Here is a 6,576-nt window from a genome sequence, read left to right on the forward strand (position 1 = left end):
CTATTCCAATGCAGAAGCTGGAGCTCAAAGGGCAGTATTGGCAGGTGATTATTCACAGGAAGAAGAAAAAAGACTCTCAGGAAAGAAACAGTGTCCAATTATTTGGTTGCAGCATGTGAGACTATATTTTGTAATGAAGTCTTAAATCTTTGTAAGTTTTCTTCCTTGGTTATGAAGCAGAAATTGGAACACATTTGAGAAGACCCAGGCCTGAAGAAGAGAGCAGAGAATGGACACACTCATGAGGAAGGGAAATTCCTGCCAAGGGTTGTGCTCACAGCAGGTAATGGGTTTTTCTTCTCTATCACATATTCAAATTTCTGCACACACCATTTGACTCAGGATTTTGCATAAGGCAAAATACTTTGACTGATAGAGCCCAGGGACAATGTGGAAGGGGGCAGAAAAGGATACTTTAAATTATTTGAGTTTAAAATTGCAACTAAACTCATCTTCTCATCTCAACCCACCACTGTGGCTGCCTGGGACTGAGCTGGCCTGTGCTATTCAGCACAATAATGCTGCACCACCATCCAGTTTTTACCTAGATTTTAAAATGGCAAAGGTTTTGGTGTGCATGTGGCAACAATTCAATCCTGCAGGCTCGCTCTATTCAGTCAGCAGCAGCAAAACCAGAAGCAGGCTAGAAAAAACAAATCTGGGTAGGCAAGATCTGGATGTTGTTTAAGCCTGTAGTGTTTCAAACCACCCATCTGGAGGAAAATCCAGCCTTAGGTGGGAAATGCTACTCAGAGGGAGATTTTTTTTTTTGTTTAATTTTGGATCATTGCCTTTGATCATTTGCCTTTGTTCATAAATGGTTAAAACAGTTTGGAATTTGGCCACTGACATTTGTTTGTACACACAATTTTATGTAAATAGAAAATAAATAGAAATGGGAAGTTGAGTTCATTTGGATTCACACTTGGGCCGTTTGTGAAATTAATTTCACCACTAGAGGACTCTACAGCAATAGCTAATTGTCTTTTTTTTTTTCCTCTCCACCTTTTTTTTTTTTCCCCATTTCATGCACCCTCTGGTAATCCTTTCTCTGAAGACAAGAAATCCTGCTCCAGAAGCCCCAGATGCCCCAAGTTTTGAAACAAGTTCTCAGACAAGGCCAGTTTGAAGTCACTGAGCTTCTTGCCCTGTTTAACATAGAGAATAAATGATCCCATTTTCAACAAAACAATTGACATGCTATCCTGCAGGGGTGTGCTAGGGGCCTCCTGGGATCACCTTTTCATTTCCTGCACTCACCCCTGCCAAAACAAAGGAGTTTGGGCTCATGGGGGTGGACAGCCAGGGACACAGACTTCAAATCTGGGAATGAGTAGGAGGCAGTGACACAGGGCTGGAGCTGAGTTACAGCAGGGCTGTCTGTCCTCTCTCTCCTCCTAACATGGTGCTGTCAGGACCCTTCCCAGCTGGAGCTGCTTCCTCTGCAGTCCCCTGGCTCCCCTCGATACCCCCAAGCCAAGGAGGGCAGCCAAAAGGCTCCTTGTGCTCCTCGGTCACACTTCCTCTCTGCCTCTCTGAGATTCAAGGCATAGCACAGAACTGGCCATTGATGGATAAATTAGAGTTTTAGAAGCACTTTTGGGCTTTTTCTTTTCCCTCTGAAACCTCTCAAAAGGAAGTCTGGGTCTAAAACACAGACATCTAAACTGCAGGCAGCTGGCCAAAGGCTGTGTCTTCTCTCAGACCATGAACACTGGGAAGCTTCACACGGGGTCAGCAGCAGCCCTGCTTGGAGCCCCATGTGCTGATACATGTGGATGAGCTGGGACCAGCTCTCCAGCTGTCCTTAGAAAGCTGAGACCTTGTGACATTTGTCATTTGTCATGTCCTTGAGCTTCAGCACTCTGGAGTCAGCAGAGTCCAAGGCCTGTGCTGGCAGGATTCCCTATTGAGCCCAATCTCATGGTGTGAGGACATCTCCAACCAGGCTGCTGGGTCCTACCAGTCCACAAGGCAAAGAACAGCAGGGGGACGGCAGCTCTGACACCTCAGGCATTTCATCCTTCACCACAGGAAGGTAATGCTGGAGAATGGTTCCTTGGACCACCTCTGAGGAAAACATCTACCTGCCTGACTCATGCAGCTCACTGCTGAGAGCTTGGTTTGTGCCATCTCCAGAGAAAGAACATCTCTGCACCTGATCCACCCTGATTTCTGTGACTGTGGACACCTGCAGTGGGTGCCTTTCCCCAAAAGCTGCTCCCAGTGCTTTCCCCAAAAGCTGCTCCCAGTGCTTTCCCCACCACACACTATGGAGATGCAGTGCTTGGGAGCAGGCCAGCAACAGGTCAGCATGCACAAGGGCACAGCCACCACTTGCACCACTGCAGAAGTGGAAATAAATCAGCTGTCAGTGAGATACAGAGAGTCAGCAAATCTCCAAGGTTTCTCTCAAAGAGACATGATGGGGTCATGATGTTTAATGGGATACAGAGCACACTCACAGCAAATGGGAGGCTATTCAGAGCCAGACAGCCAAGCCTGGGGATCAAAACTGTGGTGGGGCACAGCAATCCCTGAAATAATTGATCAGGATCTACAGCTTCATCATCTGCAGCTACATCCTTTGACAGAAGAACCGTTTTTACTTCTAGTTGCCCAAAAGTTTGTGCCAGATCAGGACTGACATCCCTCTGAAGCAGAATGGTGCTGAAGACAAAAGTGGTTTAGGATACTCTTATGTTTCTCTTCACCACTTTGGAGTTGCTGAAAAGTTGCCTCAGTGCCAAGAAAACTCTTCCCTTTGCTGCAGCTCTAAGTCACTTACTCCAAAATTCCTTTAATCTCCAGTGATTTTTTGGCAATGTTTGGAGAGCATTGTTTGGAATCAGCAATGATCCCTGTTAATTAACATTTTTTAGCTGTAAGGGACATGGGTGTTATTTAACCCATGTGGAATGTTTCTATTGGAAGTAGGGCGTGCAACCAGCAAAAAGGGGTTCCCTGTTGGCACTGCCCATGAGGTGCACGTTGTCCCAGGCACCTGGGGGGTATGGAGTGCCCAGGTGCACAGAGCAGCCCCAGGCACTAAACTAGGACAAAGAATCATGGAATAGCTTGTGTTGGAAGAGACCTTCAAAGATCACCCAGCCCAGCACACCCTGCCATGAGCAGGGTTATCTTCCACTAGAGCAGGCTGGTCCAGTGAGCTGCTTTGAACCAGGCAGGGGAGAAACAGGACATTAAAACAAGAGGGGGGCTTGAAAGCAAAGCCTCAGCACAATGGGGATCTCTGCAGTGCTGGCACAATGGGCAGCTGGGGCCAGTCTCTTGGTGAAACGCTTGGCAGTCTCGTTTTGCAAACAGCTCTGCTGGCTCCAGATTGATGGGGTGCTTTGATATCCAAGGAGAAGATGCTGAAACAAGGACACAGAGCTCTGCCTGGCTGCCTGCACCTCTGGAGGAAGCTGGCAGGGCTGAGGGAAGGAAGGAGGGACAATGTCCTTACATGCATAGGCACTGCACATCATGGGACTCCTTTTGTGCTTGAACACACAGCTGGAATGAACAGGGGGACATTTTCCACCATCCCCCTCTTTACTTCATGTTTCTGTACAGGGATCAGTTATCCTGGGCAAGGTGTGTGCTTTTGATCTTTCTAACTCTTCTGTGCCCATCTGCAGTACTTGCTATAAGATCTCAGCTACCCTTTAATCTTGCCACACCTCAGCGAGTCAGGGAGCTGCCAGGGTAGGATCTGATTCCAGTGTTAGGCTGGAATCATTTGCTTTGAAACTGAAAACGAAATCACTGACCACTTGCAAACAAAATAAGTCTTTGACAACTACATTTTTATTTTGAGTGGCTTGGATGGATTTCAGCACAGGGAAAATCTCTGGGATACCCTACCACATTATGTGCCAAATTTGGACTTGGTCCACTGAGGATTTTTGATGATTTTGTATCTTCTTGCCTGTATTTTTCAGGATCATGTACACATAGCCATTGTCCTGGGGATGGGATACAGTTCCCTCTGAATGCCTAATTAAGCCCCGATTAGCATTTCTTCTAGGAGCAGATGCAGCTTTTCCAGCCCAGCAAACAATGCCATCTGTTGTTCCCTGGCTGGAAGTTCCATCCCAAAGTGTGCTCTGCTTCTATATTTAATTGTGAAGTTTCCTGCTGCCAAAAAAAGTGGAGTTGTTTAAATTTGGCATCAGGAGGAAAAGGCGGAGAGGGAGGGAGATTGGATTTATACTGTTACTGCAGGGAATGCTGAATTGGTTTAGTCTGACAGGCAGCTCTGCAGCTTGCCCTCCTGTGCAGGACAAGCCAAAGGGTCAAACCTTCCACCAAGACTCCCATGACCACTTTGCCCCCTCTCCTTGATGTCAGGGCTGCCTCTGCAGGGAGTCTTCAGCAGCTTTTCCTGCCTTAGCTACTGCCAGTTCCCTGGAGAGCTGAATTTGGGGTGAGAGCAAGGTCCTCAGGCCCTGGCACTCAGCATGGTGCTGTGACCTTCTCTAGAGACTTTTGGCATTCACAAGAGAGGAAAGTGTTCACAACCAACCTTGTCTCTGTTCCTAGCCCCGGGGAAATGCTGAATTTGCATGGCCTTGACCAACCTGCCATGACTGCCAGTGAGGAAGCCAATTGGAGAACTGATTTTTGGGCATCTGTCAACTGCTTCTGGCTGGAGACCCACTAAACTCATTTCACACAGACCACTTAGCAGCCTTTAGCTGGTTGTGGCATGACCTGTGATGGACTACAAACAGTGATCTAGAGGAGAAAATACTAATTTTATTATTTTACCAGTGGAGAGCAGGGTGTTGTAGGATGGGGATGTTCAGCAAAAAACAGAAATAGATGCAAGGAAGTCAACACAGTTTGTGGTCCCAATTTTACCCCTCCTACTTCAATGAGCATCACCTACTTAGTCAGCTACACCAGGAGATCCAGCTCCATGATATAAATGGGTAAAGCCAGCTAGTGAATTCTGGCTAGGGTAAATCTTTTGACTCTCCATTTATGGGAAAGTGAGGATTGAATGGGAACCAGGCAATTAGTGCTGATTTCTATAACAAACAGAATAGTTTTTTGTAGTCAAATCAAATGTTTAACTTTGCAAATGTATACATTTTCCATCATAATGAATGTTATGCTAAACAAATATAGCCAAAGGGTAAATGCTATTATTTAAAACTTTGGGTTTGGGTTTTTTTCCCTCCAAATTTAAAAAAAATTAACTCTGATGGTTCATGATGAAGGAAGGGATTTCAGTCAGCAGTTTTCCAACTTATTCTCAAAATGCTAACAAGTTGCAGAGTCCTGTCTCCCCAGCTGGCTGACATCAACTATGCATCACATACACCAAACTATAGGCCAGTGCAGGGCCTGATTTGTTTAATAATGCAAGAGAGTTTCCCCTATACACTGAAATCATAACCACAGCACTAGTCCCTCAAAAACCCTCAGGGATGCTTGAGGCCAGTACTATATGTAAGGAGCTGGTATTAACATTCATCATAAATTAAGCTTCTTTCCCCTACATAAGCCTCATTCTTAAATCCTCTTTACAAAGAGATTTAAAAACATTTTAAAATGTCTGCCAGGCTTTTTTTCCCTTTTCTGTTCAGCACTCCTATTGTGCAGCCCCTGCCTTCTCAGATGTCTGGCTCTGCATCTCCTTCACAGCCAGGAGCAGGTTGCCAGTCTGTGTGTCTGGCGTGCCCATCACTGCCATATCTGGCCTTCTGCTGCTGCCTCGGAACAAAAGCAAATATCCTAATCCCATCAGCCTGAGCATCTTAACACCAGATGTGTGCACTGCTACAGCACAGGATGTTTCCTGCAGAGTTTCCTGGGACTGCCCTCTGTTTAGCTCTGCCCCACACAGAGCAGCGGTTACAGCTCAGAAGCTGGTGGGTGGAGATTAGTGATAGACATCATGGTTTTGAAGCGTCTTTTCAGGTGGAGTTTTGCAGGGAGCTCTCCTGAGCTTTGTGTGCCCCCAGGACAGGCAGCTGCCAGAATTCTGCCTGCCACGTTGCAGACGATAGTTTGGGTTGACACGCAGCTTGCTGGGACAGCGTTTGGCTTTTGTAGTAACATTCTGAAAGTTATCTGGAATTAAGAAATGTGACCTTGCTTGTCTGCCCGTTCCTTCATACTCGGGAACAGCTGGGTGGAACACAGCAGGAGTAGGGAAAATCAATTTTGTCTTTGTTTTTATTGTTTTACAGATGTATTCAGGATGCCACCACACCCACCTATTGCACAAATCCCTGTTGTCTTCCTAAGCAGCTCATTAAAGTCATTAGCAGGTTCCCGGACAATTTTCAGCCTCCTCAAGACTAGCTGGGCTTGACACTGGGAAGGCAGCAGCACCCTAAGAGTTAAACTGCAATGACCTGGAACAGCACAGATCAAAAAAAAAAAAAAAACAAAAAACAGGAATTCGGTTCAGTTCAACATCTTCAGTGTACTTTGTTATTTACCATGCACAGCCTGTGCCAGCTGTAGCTGACCTGTCTCAGGCTGTGAAGAAAGGACTGTATTTTGTACTTATGGGAACTTTTGTTTCAATATATCCCCATAGCAGCAACCTTCCAA

The sequence above is a fragment of the Catharus ustulatus genome, chromosome 12, assembly GCF_009819885.2.
Source record: "Catharus ustulatus isolate bCatUst1 chromosome 12, bCatUst1.pri.v2, whole genome shotgun sequence".
NCBI classification, from domain to species: domain Eukaryota; kingdom Metazoa; phylum Chordata; class Aves; order Passeriformes; family Turdidae; genus Catharus; species Catharus ustulatus.